At 38.5% G+C, this 15,578-nt stretch overlaps 1 protein-coding gene across 1 annotated transcript in view; it reads right to left on the bottom strand.

Annotated features, from left to right (window-relative positions):
- opcml (opioid binding protein/cell adhesion molecule-like) overlaps positions 1-15,578 on the bottom strand; it is a 285,206-nt gene that overhangs the window by 155,428 nt on the left and 114,200 nt on the right. The window lies entirely within an intron of this gene.

The following is a 15,578-nucleotide window of genomic DNA, read 5'->3' on the forward strand; positions in this document are numbered from 1 at the left end:
CTGACAGGTGATTAATTGTGTGTTTTAAAATATCCATGTGTTAGATTGCTGCTATAGGGGAAGAATAAGTGATCATAAAATTTAACCAAGCATTCTATCCCAAACCAACAATCATACCTGATCTGCTCTCAGTATTGCTGTCGATGCTTTTCATGAGCCAGCAGCTGAAGCTGAACCACAACATGGGTTGAGGTTTTCCTCTGTGGGCATTTTGTTGACATAGTGAAAATAGACGATGTTTTAGGATACTTGTTTGAAACTTTAAATGTGTCTCAATTTGATATTTTTTAACTAATTGGAATAAAGTGACCACAGAAATACTCCCAGTTTACTTTGGCTGCACCTGCTGAAACCAGAACTTAAACGTAGTCCTTTTTTAATCTATGCAGCATAGACATGACATGTAGTCACGTTCAAACATGTCCAAGCTTCAAAGACATGTCTTTAGTTGTGTGGTAAGATGACATGAAGTAAACTGATAAGTAGTTACTTCAAAAATATGTCTCACTGCATCTGATTGGCTTCCAACAGAAAATACTTTTTACTGTGGCATTTCCTATCCTGTAGTAAATTTCCCAGTACTCAACAGCAACTGAGAAAACGTTACTCCACTACACATGCGTACGGGTAGCAGCAAACGTTTTTACAGGGGACAGCTGATATTTTATTTTCTAGTTCTTATGTGACCCACCCCTTTCTGATGTCACTCTGGGCAACTGCCCACATATCCCACATCAAAATCTGTCACTGTGTTCATGTTTTCTAAAAATGTATTAATGTCTCAAGTCGAACATGTCTGAAGATTCTCAGTTTTCCAGGTTTTTATATTCAGGGAATGAATTTTGTTTTAAACGTTGATTCAGAAATGCCCCTCTCCATTAATTTCCTATGCAACAAAGAGGTGACAGGCACCTGTCATATCATTGGTGGACCCAAATGCAGCAGGCCGAGAAATTGACGCGTGGTATTGAGGATTTAATGACGAAAGATGATCAAAACGCGTACAAAACAACCCAGTCCTGACACCTCATACAGCAAAGCGACTGGCGTAAGCGACCGTGCTTGTGAAATTTCAAGCTTGTACATGTGAATCTGCACATGTGGGCTAGTGGTGCGACAAAAGAAAGTTGAAAAATTTTCAACTTTTGTTGCCGTTTACCGTCACAGAAAACGTTCATCTTTCATAGCTCCCCATGTGCGGAGTCCATAGCATGTTGCTGTGAACTATGTATCCCTCCGCGGGATAGAGGCTTTTACTACTTCGCAAGGGTGTAAATCCCATCTCATTATTGGGGGGGGACCATAAACAGGAAAATCTCTTAAGAGCAATTTTGGGGGGGTCGGCAAAATTACAGTGAAATGTACCGTAAGATATGGTTTAAAAAAGTTTTTAAACCACATTCAAGCTGCAGGACCAAAAATGACTAGCAATGAATAGCAACAAACTATTGAGAAGTAAAACTAAAATTCAAATGTTGCTCAGATACAAGTTTTGTTCAGTCTCACTAATCTAATCTCTGCTACACCTTTACAAAAATGTAAGGTTCTAAATAAAAAAAGCTTTAATGAGTAACTCCTCTTAATAAAATTCCTCATAAACACTGATTTATTGAAATGGCTCCCAATACACATTATGGCCTATTTAAATTATAACTTGTTAAGTTGCTTTATTTTTAAGCCTTCTTTAGTTTTGCCATGTCCTGGATGACTGAGAACCAACAAGTAGATAGAAATGAATATCTGGGGGGTATTATAACTTAAACATAACATTTAAAGCACCAGGGTTTATATAGAAAAATATTCAGATTTTATTTTGTGGTTTTAAAGGCTCTATGTTGAAGACAGTGAGAAATAAAAATAAAGGCATAACTTTCTGTTTTTTCTTTGTTCTTTGGTCAGCCCCTCCCTCCCGTTTCAAACTCTTCTACTTAACTTAAAGTTAAAAAATCTCAATATGAATGTTTGCTACCTTTGACAAAAAAGCTTAGGTCTATGAAAGCACTGTAGCTGTTTTGCTAAAGAGGCAGCTTATCATGATTCAGCCAAAGTAATGAAACAACGAACTGCAGTCTGATCTTTATTGTCAATGTGTTTCTTCTTATTGAGCAGTGAAACTAAATAAAATATGTGCATGTTTTTTCCTGTAAGTACCGGTATTTACTTACTGGAGGGGATTTTATTTCTGCTGCAGAGCCACAGCTAACAGTTAGCTCCTCACTTTAGCGGCTCTGCAGGGCCTGTGTTCAGCCCAGCTGTTGTTCCACTTTGGACTGAACCATTGTTCTAACAATGGTAGGGGGGGGACCTAAAAATTCATTCTTATTTTTTTCTGAGATAAATGGCAGATTTTTGTTTCTTTTGCCTTTTCATATTGATATTATTTAAATGCAAATGTTTCTTCAATGATTTTTTTGAGGGGGGACAATTCTAGACTTGTCCAAGATTGGACCCCACGGGATTTACACTTATGCCAGTTCGATTAATCTGCGCTATCCAATATTTCAGATTAATTGCATGTGTTAACCTTAACTCTGACAGCACAATTTAAAACACAATCATTAGGCAGTTACATATTTATAGGGGAATTTTTCCGCCAAAATTTGAGAGCACACATTTTCAGTCAGAAAGCAGGATTACATGTCTTTTGTTCTCAAAAATGTTAATACTTTTGCTTGCATTTTCATTTTGAAAGCAGGACTTCATGTTGTACTTCTCAAAACTTGTAATGTTCACTCAAACCTTTCTCCTTGCGCTCCTGCAGAACTCTGATCAGAACGCCTTTTGGCACCGTTGCATGGCAAGTTCTCAGAAAATAGAATGAAAGTGTTGTACTGAAAGTGTACTGAAAGTGTTTGTTTCCTTCTAGCGGGTGTGCCTGCATGGCTACTATCGACCTGCGTCACACACTGGATGGGAGTTAGTTGGATGAACAAACTCCTGCCTAATACCTGAAGGCTGTTAGCACACCGCTAGCGGTTGTTTAGTGTAAGATTTAGCAGAAAGCTGAGGCCATTGTTTCTCCCTTGTAGCAACCTGCACCACCCACTGGATATGACAAAATGTTCTTTGGAAAGTCAGTTTAAAAAACTAAAGACATTCCAGAAAAAGACAGAATATGGAGGTGAAAATGTCAAAGACATGACCTTGTGGGCCGGTCTGTCAGTCAAACCTCTCACTGCAGAGCAGAAGAAGACAAAGACTGATTTTTAAACCTTTTCCGATGAAATTAAGATCAGGAGATAAGATGGGCTTCACTTGTAAGTAGCTGATCACGATCCCCAAAATTAAGGAAATCGGAGCCCAGTAATCCACTGGCCAATAAATGTATCCTATAGTAGGATTTTTAGGATACATTATATCCAGTTTACATAGGATATAATGCAAACAGCACCATCAGAGATGCAATAAGTTTATAGCAGGTGTGCAAATGATCTAATCCTCTAACTGTTGATTGCAGCCAGCCCACATTGTTAGCAGAAACAAAGGACCCCAAAACCAAATTTTATTTAGGGCGCCATGGAGGCTTGGGCCGGCACTGGTGGACTAATAGCAGCACCAACACTATCAGACTGATCCATATATCACTGAGACTGACTCCAAGTGGCAGCTAGACAGTAATATGTGCACTTGAATTTGATGAGCACCAGTTTAGCTGCGGATGGCGCGGTATCATCATGAGAGAAGTTTCTTAGTAGGTTACCGGCTGATATAGAACGAGCATATTAGGTGACATTTCACAATAATTGTATTTAGTTCGTATTAAAAATGAGAGCCTCTGGCTAAATTCTCTTCAATGCAATTGCAGTCTGTTTCAAGTTAAAGGCGAGACAAAAAAATAGGTTAAGGACATCTTCTAGCAAGGGTAGAGGAAGGGACAACATTCCTGCTCTATCTCTAAACCTATCAAAAACTGTTCTCTTTTAATGACCTCAACCTACAAAGTTTGTTGCTCGTAATGATGTTCTGTTTGACTGGACGTAACATTGTAATATTACAGTTGAATACTGCACAGAAAAATCGATTGAAATTAAATCACATTTTCCTCCCTATTTATTTTTTTTCCTTATCAGAACCTTGTTTTACTCACCAAGCTTTGTGATCCTTTGTCACGAGGATCTACAGTGCCGTGAAACAAGTTTTTTCTTACATATTTCCTCTGTTTTTATGTTTTTCTTACATGAAAAATGTTTCACATCAATAAACACAGTCACTCAGAGACAGCCCGAGCAAATACAGCATACAGTAAACAAAATACAATTGAATTTATTAAGAGAAAATGAAACCAAAATTACTGCAAGAGCACATCAACTACTCATGCAGAAGATCACAAAGATCCTAAAACATTTAAAGCAAACCAGGCCTCATTTTTCTTAGTTTATGATTAAAGTACAAGCAAGCAAGAGACAACCACATGTATAATTTGTTTTTATATCAGACCCACTGATTCTGATCATTTCGTTTGTAAGGGCTGTAGAACACATGTGGCAAAAAATGTTCAGATCACAAGATATTTTAAATGTATGCCTCAAAGCTTCAGTCTCTTAACATTTTAAATTTAAAAAGTGCATCAAAGTTGATGTTTTTGATTGATTCATTTACAGACTAAACATGGTAGGATTCTTGCCCTTAAATTCTTAAAATGTATGGGGGGGGGGGGTTGGATTGTTGCCAACAGTGCAGTGGAGAACCTCAAAGTTGTGGTTCTGATGGACTCAAATAAACCCAGATGTTTCTCTTTGCTTTTAAAGACAAACAACCAAAAGTGTCAAGAAGTCAAAATTAAAGCCTAAAATTATTATGTTACACCTCATCCTCCATCTGTCTGTTATCCTGGCTGTCTCAAATAAACCCAATGTATTTCATTTTGTGTTATAGAAATTCAACGCTCACCCAAACATAATGAAAACAATTCAGATTATCTTTGCCCAAGGTCATTCAGTACCTTATAGATTATAAAAAAATGATTTTTCTTGATTGCACAATGTGGATTCTTTGTTCAGCTTGTTAACGTTGTTTAAACTGAATGAAAATAAAATTCATCCATCCATTATCCAACACGCTTATCCCATGAGGAGTTCTGGTACCTATCTCCAGCGGGCAATGGGCGAGAGGCGGAGTACACTCTGGATAGTTCGTCGGTTCATCACAGTGGAAATAAAATTCAACTGAATATAGATCTGGAAGATGACTCATCTCTGTACCCGCCCCTGTAGGTAATGAACCACTCAATGGCTGATTTCGCTCTGAAATTTGTTCACTCTGATGAAGACATTTTAAATTAAAAAAATTCAAACACAAATTCAGAAATTCTTTTTTGATCCCAAATGGAAATTTCATGGGCAGGAAAGAACTCCTGTAGTGGTCTGTATTAAATTTTATTATTATTCAATTAGTAATTAAACTATACCACTCTCTTTTGTAAAAACAATGTGTACATTCCAGAGTATATATATATATATATATATATATATATATATATATATATATATATATATATATATATATATATTGTCAAGAAAATCCGAGCTCATCCCACTTCCCCATGCTGGAGATTTTAGTTTAACAGTAATAATAAATAAAGTTATCTTTAAAATGAATCACTCAAGTGACATCTAGGCCCAACAGTAGACTTAGGTGTCAATAAAATAAATCTGGTTGTGTGTGTTGTTTTTGTCTAAAGCAAACTTTGCTTTAATTCTACTTTTTTCTATCTAATCATAAGAAATCATAGTCAGTCAGAGAGAGTCATTAAACAGGAAAAGCAGGTTTCCTGGAAAAAGAGGAAGTAAGTTTCCAGCCTGTAGATTTATAAAAATAGCTGAGACTATTCCTTATTTTAAAGCATGAAAGTTTTAAAGAATGAAATCTAAACATTTGAGTAATTTGATAAGATTCAAAGTAAAATACTTATATTAATATTGGTTTACTTGTAATGATACTTACACTTACATTTGTGGGAACACTTACAAGAAAAACAAGTAACTGTAACTTTAGTATTAAATAATTAGAATCATGTATTATTCTTTGTTTCTTTTCAGAAAAACATCTGTAATAACTCACATTAAGATTATAATAAGTATAATTAATAAGTTATGGTTATAAAATCATAAATGAATGCTAAATCAGAGAAGCTAAAGAAAATAAATGTGATATAAATGTGATTTTGACATTAAACTTGAAATGGTGTAAAAAAGGTGTAACTGCAATTAAAGATCACTGATATGTTGGAGGTAGAGAGTAGGTGAAAGGTTGTGCAGGCAAGGGACATAGGAGGTTGAGCAACCCTGAGACATTAGCACAGACATCAGGACATAATGTCTGTAAGACAGTGATGGATATGAGATCATCTGTCTGAGCAGTCAGCCAATTAAACAAGTACAGCAACAGTGCTAGCCAATGAAAACGCACCAAAAGGGTGGATAAACCCTATAAAAGGTGGGTGCAAAAGAGGAACCTTTCGTTGGATCCTCCGGGCAGCTTCGAGCCAAGATCGAGATGGACAAAGAACTCTGCAGCTGAAGAAGAGCCGGGGCCACAGAGCTGAAGACTGTCCTTCTCATGGGGACCAACCCGTCTGGCCCGCAACATGTGGCTTCGAATCGCACTTCTCTCATCGGCTGGGTTCAGACCCCAAAGACAAAGATGAAGACAAAGACAAAGGCAAAGACAAAGAAGAAGAACTGGTGCCTTTTTTCCTGCCAGCACCAAGTCCTGTGTGACCTCACCATCCATGCGGAGAGGAAGCTCATCGGACCTACAGAGATTCCTGCCTTCGCTGATCAACTTCCTCCTCCTGCTGCAGCACCTTCTTCATCATCAAGCCAGGTCTGGGGTTCGAAACGCCAAACTCCGTCCGTCTCTCTCAAAGGTTCCCTTTTTTAGTTCTCAGTATCAGCAGTAGGGAAAGATAGACTAGATGATTGATTTTACTTATTTGATTATTTCTGCTACTGAATTAAGCTGTACTGACCCTTGCAAAACTGCCTTACTAATAAAATATTTAGCATAAAGAAAATCTAAAAGATGTTGTGGACATTCAGTTAATGAGTCACCTTAAAGTTCTTTGATGGTTGTAAAATAGCTATGATGTTTGATTCTGGAGAGGAAAAAGTTTAAAATGTTTTTAGGTTGCTGGTAGCCCAAATTTAAAACGTCATCCTTGGGACTCGCCCGAGTCACTAAAACCTACCTGGTTCAATAACAAATGCAAGTTGTAAAATAGAGAACGAGCGACCGTTAACAGGTGTGCTCTGTGAAACTAGTTGGCTGTAGGCTGCTCAGTCTGGCTGATTCACAGGGGGAAGAAGGGTGGGACACCTGGATGTAGGCCGTCAAAAATCAGGTGAATTGTTTCTCGAAACCAGCTTAAACAGAGTTTACTTCAGTTCTGGACAGGGTAAATCCCAGCAGATTTAGGAAACTCAATTAACCCGTTAGAAGGAGAGCTGGTAGCACATCTCCCCTCTCAGAAGAGGAAGCAGAGAGTGAGAGAGTAGAGACAGAAAGGAGGGGGGGGGGGGTGTTGCGCAACAACAATATATATATATATATATATATATATATATATATATATATATATATATATATATATATATATATATATATATATTTCCCTTCTTACATATCTATGTATTAAATGTTTTTGGACAGCAGAGTGAAACTGAACTCAAATTCCTTGTTTGTGCACACAAAGCCCGGTGGATGAAGCTGATTCAGATTCTGAAAAGAAGGTGAGGTTTTATTGCATTTTGGGCTTAGAATAAGACTTAATCCTCTTGATAGTAGATATCAAACACACTGCTACCAGAGGTGAAGAAGAAAAAGAAAATAGTTTACTACCAGGTTGTGAACAAGTAACTTCTCTCCCTGCAGAAAGTCAAGGATGTGTGGCATTGATTTTAACAACTTTCATGTGCTTGCAACGTCCAGTTTGCAGCTGTGCCCTGGAGGTAAATGCATGTGTCGGACTAACACTCGGTATCGACAGAAAGTCAATCTTAAGAGACTCGAATTTGTTTCAAAGGGACGGCTTTTGAGCCATCTTGATAGGATATATTTGCACTGCATTTTAGTTTGGTTGTTCGGTCATAAAACACCTGACTTTAAAACACTGTTTTGTTCTGGGTCCATATAGACTGGGTGAATTGACCTTGGGTGGAGTTTGCAATCCATAAAGGAATGCCGAGCAGACTATTACATTCCATTTCACCCTTTGAGTTAACGGTTTAAGACAATCTTTCTAAGATGACACATATTTTATTAGTAATTGACCTCTACTTAGCAGCTCTACTGTGATGTATTTAATTAAACATTGCATAACTGTCTCATAGACTTTGAAGAAAATGCAGTAGCTCCCACATTGCATTCTGATTAAAACATGCCAACAGTTCAATCTGGAGTAAATTTCCAATCTTGTTGGTCAGCTGCAGGGTCTTTTGTAAAATAAAAAAGCTAGTTCTCGCATAATTAGTTTGGAGTGTGAATCACCACTTTTGTTGAAGAATTGGGCGAGGAGAAGAGGCTGCTTTGAAAGGAAAGTGTTGAAGTTAATCAGACTCCGAATTTCTCTTAGATTAATTTGCGGGAGCATTGTTTACTAATGCTCCCGCTCTTTCCTTCTATCTTCTGATCTGTATGCATGGAAGGGCTGCTGGCCACGAGGGACACAGGGAGGCACATTGCCGCGCGTGGAACAGCATCTCTCACGATTAAGATGACAGCTTTTTGGGTCTCACGAGAAGCATGAACAAGTTAATTTCTTTACCTTAATGTCAGTTTGACAGACTGTTAAGATATTGGATAGGCACGGAAAGAAACAACAGTGCTCTGGCGGCTCCGGATGCCTTCATTGGAGAGAGATACAAATAACGCACTGTTCTCGTCTGGTGTCAAGTGTTTGTGTAAGTGTGAAGACACGGACGGGCTTGTATTTGCAAGCTACAGACTATCTTCTGTTGATCGGGCTCCTTCCACTTACCATTTATTTTACATAAAAGGCATTTCAGTATAAAGACAATGTGCAGCACAGCACAAGACAACCAAAACAAGAAGAAAAAAATTGCTATCTGAATAAAAGGGCTTTCGGGACAGTTTATTGATCGATTGTGTGGATCCACTCTAACATTTTCAGCTCAGCAGAAGCAGCGGTTAAGGTAGCAAGACACATACTCTGCACTTTCCATGTCAGCTGTTTTCTTTTCACTTCGACATTTCAAGGTTTTCACAATGCCTCAATGTCACAATGATAGAAGTCCTTAGCTAACATCGAAAGAAATTCCCTGAAATGCACAAGTCAGAGCTTGTTGAATGACCAGCCTGCCTAAACCCATTCATCAAGCCTGTTGTTCAGTTTATTTAAAGGTTGTTATTGTGTAATTATGATGATGTTTTGTGCAAGAGAAAATGGTCAAAGATAAGACTTAATTAAAATGATATCTGGCTGGGATGCAGCCCAAGTCCTGACGATGCTCACATCTTAATGGTTTTTAAATTAAACCCCTTCCTGACCTCAGCAAAATCCTGATAAGTGGTCTTAATTAGAGTCAATGGGTAGAAGGAGGAGGTGAGCTGAGGTTCCCGTTTGCAAACCTCCCCCCTGTCACGGAAAATAAGATCTGATGAGGTTTTTACGACACTGTGTAAAGGCCATTGCCTGAGCTGATAGAATTGTCTGTTTTTTTCTTTCTTATTCAAACTTGTCTTGATGTTGGCTGGTGCTATTCTTTTGACAATTGTACTAATACAAGTGTGATTGTTTTGTCAAAGTGTGAAAAAAGCACACAGAATAGTCTACCTGATACCCCATTAATAAAGTGGAAAACCAACCTAGGGTACTCTTCCTCTTGTACAATGCTGATGAAAGGGGATGGGTAGCAGTGGTACTGTAGCCTCGCAGCAGGTGCTGGGTTTGAATCACGCACCTGTACTGACTTGTGTTGAAGTGGCAATCCCACGTATCTCCCAGTGTTAAATGCACTTAACTTATACAGCACTTTTCCAGTCATTTTGGCCACTCAGATTGGTTAACACTACCACTTGGGATTAAGAAGCTGGAATTGAACCTATATCCTTCCAATTGCAAGTCGACTATTCTTCCCACTTTGCCACAGTACCCCGACACCCCAAAGGACTGCCAAAGAGAGGCACCACCTGTGCCCATCTCTGTGGTCACACTTGCAGGATAACACAATCCTGCAAGTATGCTCAGGTAAAGCACTGGTTCCCAACTCTGGTCCTCAGGCTCTTTTACATGTGCCTTTGTTCCAGCACACCTGATTCATTTCAGTTAAATGTGTGGCATGGCAGACAGCGGTTCCCCCGGGCCATCCTAACCCCTACTTAAAACACAAATAAATTCAGCCTGTTGAAAGATTTTCAGTTGCAAAATGCAAAAAAACCACAAAAAAAACGTGGTTGAAACCAAAGGACCAAAATAAAGTTGGCAAGCAGCTTATCTGTCAACAGCCAGCCCACTGCAGGCTGGAAGATGGGTAGAAGATGGTAAGTAATATCAGCTTGTTGTATCTGGTATCAAAGAGCAAATTGTCAAAAAGTAACAAATACGTGAAGACTGCAACATAAACTTATTCAACATAGCTTAAGTGCATTATTTTGCCCACAGGAATTAAGACAACAGATAAACTGAACGGCAAGCACGGTAACACACCATGCCATCAAAACAAACGAAGTAAAACGTACAAATAATGAGAACTAAATAATGTTGAAAGATGTTTGCCTTCAATAACAAACCTTAAGCACTAAAAAAATCTTATGTTGTGTTAAATCTTATTTATTTATTTTGCAGGCTCCAATTAATTTCTTAATAATTCAATGGGTTACCAAACAAATAGATCCTTTAACGCTATGAAATATCTAACAGTATGATTAGTGTATTGAAATTTTAAAATTCCATAGACAATGGCCCATGTTTAAGGTGAATTTGATATTTCTCTCCCAAAATGTCTCCTGTCAGTTATCTCCAAGAATTTTTGTTATGAAAATGTAGCACAAATGTTTCATATGAAAACTATAAAACAATCCATCCATTTTCTAACACCCTTGTCCCTAGTCGGGTTGGGAGGTGCTGGTGCCTTTCTCCAGCTAACATTCCGGGCGAGAGGCGGGGTTCACCCTGGACAGGTCGCCGGTCTGTGGCAGTATAAAACAATCCTTTTTGTAAAATAATAATAAAAAAGTAAATATTCAAATATGACCCTAAATTTCTCACTTTCAGTATAACAACAAACAACAGCTGGGGAAGAATTTACAGAAATGGCAGGAGATCACGAGCTTGTTCCTCTCTGTGAAAACGTTCTCTGACCACAAAAAAACTGGCTCAGCACATGTTCACTTTGAAGCTTCCATTGTTCATGGGTAGATAAAACTTACCAACAGAACAGCCTTCCTGCTTCATAAATGAAGCACTTTGCTTTTGCAGGTCATAGTTATTGATGAACAGTGCTTTGCTGTAGTCAGGTCTATATCAGACTGCTGCCGGTCTGAGGGAGAGCTGACCTTCAGCTGAGTGGGTCACAGACAGACAGGCTGCGAGATCGCGGCAGACAAGACATGCTGTTTTGCATCTTTTTTGTTCGTGTGAAGATTCACTTGCATAGCATTTTGATCTTTCGAGAATTGTCATATCAAATGCACAAATTACCAACTTCTCTGTCTGATTCCATACTTTTCTGTGTCAAAATCTATGGTTTAATCGGCATTTGGTGCCTGATTTGACTTGCTGTTCAGTCCTCTTCTGAAGAGAATTCATACTGTAAAGCAGCAGAATGAACATTTTATCAAAATCATATGTATTCTAGGTATTTCTTAAAACTTTCATTATGGAGTGACAGTAAGAGATGAGCCAGGAAATCTTTGAAAAGATCAAGCTGCTCTGCGTTTTCTCTCTGGTCCTGATGTCATCTGCTCTGATTGGTTGTCAGAAACAACCAATCAGAGCCAGAAGGAGGGTCTTAGTGCCGTCAATATTGCTTGTGTACATGATGCAGCTGTGCTATGAGCAGAAAAAGCAACGTGCAGTTGCAAGAAAACCGTTTATCTGAAGTCATCGGCAGCAATGTTAGCTAGCCTGTGCTGTAGCGTAGCAAAGATCAAGCGGGAGGGTGTTAGCAGCGGGTACAGCGTTAAGATCCTCCTCCTGGTTCTGATTGGTTGTTTCTACTTGAGCAGTGTATTTCTGCGGACTGCAGAAGAAATCGGATTTTTCACAGATTACCTGTCTTATGTTATTCTGACATAACATAGTGAACATGTTATGAAATATGTAAAAAACACAAAAGTTACATACCGTAGCTTTAAGTTAGGTTAGCTTAGTTGGATGACCGTTTCTTGGTAATTTTGCAGGTGTGCCACACTAAAAGTTTGGCATATTATTTTATAACCTAACCTTCTTAAAACATCTCCACAACCCTTTTCTCGACCCGTCCGCTGTGTTCCTAATGCTTTTTGATCATTAATGTTCTCTAAGAAGCATTTGAGGCTTTCATTGGAGAGCTTTATCTGTGCTGTGGATTCCTTTTTCTAATTGAGGAAGTAAAATTTTATGTAGACGTATCAGAGTAAAAGGGGGCTAAATACAATGCTTACCAGACTTTTGAATTTTTCATACATAAAAAATATTAGGTAGATTGGTGTAATAGATGGTTACAACCATTTATTATTTTCCATCCACTTTAGAACAATGTTCTACTTTGTGCTGACATAGTTCATGTGAAATCCCCAAAAAGTGCATTAAACTTTACAGTTTTAATGTCACAAAATGTGAAAATTTTCAACAACTCTTTTGAAAGGCAATGCAGAATGGCAAAATAAAACCACCACCCATACACTTGTCTAAGCCAGCATTCCTGCAGTTTGTTTTAACATAAAAATATAATAGGACTGTAGTCTAATTCTTCTAAGTCATTAGAAATATATATATATATATATATATATATATGTATGACCCCTCAGGTCCTCTGCTCTGCTGCACGCTGGGTCATGTAGATCCAATGACCTTGCCAAAGTTCCAGTGTGAGAAACCGTGCTAAGCATGCAGAAATGATGAATTAGAACAGCATTGTTTTTTTTTGTTCTGCTCGCATGAATCATTCTTGATGCATCACACAGACATGGCTATTTATCGAGTCAAAACAAAAAGACTTCACTGTGTGCACTAACTGTGCTCCCACAGAGGAAGTGTATGTATTGGCTTTGAAATGAATAAGAGCAGTGCTCTCAAATCAGCGTCTTTATGAATGGTTGCAACGGTTCTAGTTGTTATTCTTATTCATTTCATTTCAGTATAATTTCCTGCAGCACCACATCAACACCAAGACAATGGGGAGCTTGTCAGATAATCCGTGCTAATCTTCATTCACATCATGCAAGAATGACCGGCGCTAACAATGAACAGGCCCCTGACCAAAGCAAACTAATACTCAAGAAAAATATGGCTGGACTGAATCTAGACAACTCAGTCAGTGGGTTCAGTCATCTGTTAAAAGCTCAAATTTCTTTGGCACACTAAGAGCAAAATTATGGATCAAATTTATGAGAGGCTGATGCTGGAAGGCTCAATGTGCAGTAAAGTGTTATGAGATACAATACAGCATAATAATATTTACTGTATTGTCCTTACTTTTATTCAGAAACATTTGAATGATTTTGTTCATGATTGGGGCGAATCATTTCTGACAACGCTGCTTTTAAACTGAGAGCTGAGCTCGGCTCACTGAGGCGACATTAAACAATGTTGTGTTTTCGTTTAAATGGCTGCTGTAAGTAGAGAACTGCTATTGATAAAATGCATGCCTATCTCCCTGACTTGATCTTTGAGCTGTAAAAACAAAGAACACGTACCTCAACCACCAAAATGAAAGCACAGTCAGAGTGTTGTTCTCAGATCTACGCTTGCAGGTGGAGTATATTTTTTGGAGTTGCCTATAACAGGTCTTTATGAGATTTAAAGCAGACTTTGATGAGTAAATACATTTGACTCCTTTTACATTATTAAACAATCCAAATATTTTTACAGATTAAGTAACCCCAAAATTTAAAGACCTGATAAAGCCAATAAAGACCCCCCCATGAAACTAAAGTTACTTTGCCCTTTATAGTGGTACAAGGAGCACACCCACAGCTTCTCATATTTGGTATCACTGCTTTTGTATATTGGACAGTCAAGCCGTGATCTTTATCCACACATGGCCGTTCGTGGCAGCCTGCAGCTCTGGAATGTGTAGGTCACTTTTAACATGAACGTTTCAGCTTGAGTGTGAAAAAGTGTTTCCTGCTTTCTTATTTTATTGCGTGTTTGTCACACTTCAGAGCTCCAGAACATCAAACCAATTTAAATAGTCAAAGACACAAGTAACAAGAAAAAGCTAATTATTGTTAGTTATTCTAACTCTGCAGAGATGAGTGGTTTTCCAGCATGAACAGCCTTTTTAATGTGATCCCACATCATCTCGATAGGATTCAGGTCAGGACTTTGGCTAGGGCTCTCTAAAGTTAATTTGACTTTTCTTCAGCCATTCAGAGGTAGACTTGTTGGCGTGTTCTGGATCATTGTCTTGTTGCAGAAACCAAGTTCTTTTCAGCCTGAGGTCCTGAACAGATGGCCAAGCATTTTCCTTCAAGATGTTTTGGTGGAGAGCAGAATTCATGGTTCCAGTCATCATAGCATGTATTCCAGGTCCTGACGGAGAAAAACAGCCCCAGACCATCACACTACCACCATGTTCTGAGACACTTAAGTGTGACAAATAATGTTACTTTAAAAACAGCTATCCTTTATTTCCTCATTTACTGGTCACACTATTGCCACCATTTGAAGCCATATATTGGATTTGGATGTGTCAGCGGGAAAACAGAAAGACTGTTGACCTTTTTTTTTTTTTCCAGTGTTAGATGAACCTAACTGAAAAGATTTTGCAATTTTTTTGGTACCTATATATTCTATGCCTAAACCAGATGAAAAAGCCAGAGACTGGGAAAAAAAAGAGACAAAATTACAAGTTCTGAGGAAAGATCAGCGATGAAAGTAAACTCCACTACCTGAGCATTTCCTAACAAGTTCTGAGAAGACGCAGCCAATGTCAGGCAAAATCTAAATCTACAAAGCAGCACCAGCTGATCAGTTTCTGCTTTGTGAGTTGAATGTCTGTGCTGCTAAACTGGCAACGTTTTGCACACAACTTAAAGCTCTCTCTCAAAAAGACTATGTTGCCTGTGTTGTTTAACATGGCCACCATCATACCTGCACCAAAACAACTGTAACAGCAGCAGCTACTGATCTGTTGTCAACAACGACTCGACGTGATGACAGAGGCCCAATAGCATCCCACCGTTTCTCTAACCTTACAGTTTGCCTGTTGTGTCAGATGATTCTACCGTGACCTACACACAAAACAGCTCAAATGCATAAAAGAACAGCCAGTACCTCCTCTGAGTTCTCGCAAGACTTCAACCCAGTTTCCTCACAACAGCTCAGAGTCCAGCTTTTTGTGCTCAGGCTTTGAAACATCACTTTGCAAACAGATTTGAAAGTTCCAGTTATAAATTATTAAATAAATCAATAT

The sequence above is a fragment of the Xiphophorus hellerii genome, chromosome 11 (genome assembly GCF_003331165.1).
Source record: "Xiphophorus hellerii strain 12219 chromosome 11, Xiphophorus_hellerii-4.1, whole genome shotgun sequence".
In the NCBI taxonomy this organism is placed as follows: Eukaryota; Metazoa; Chordata; class Actinopteri; order Cyprinodontiformes; family Poeciliidae; genus Xiphophorus; species Xiphophorus hellerii.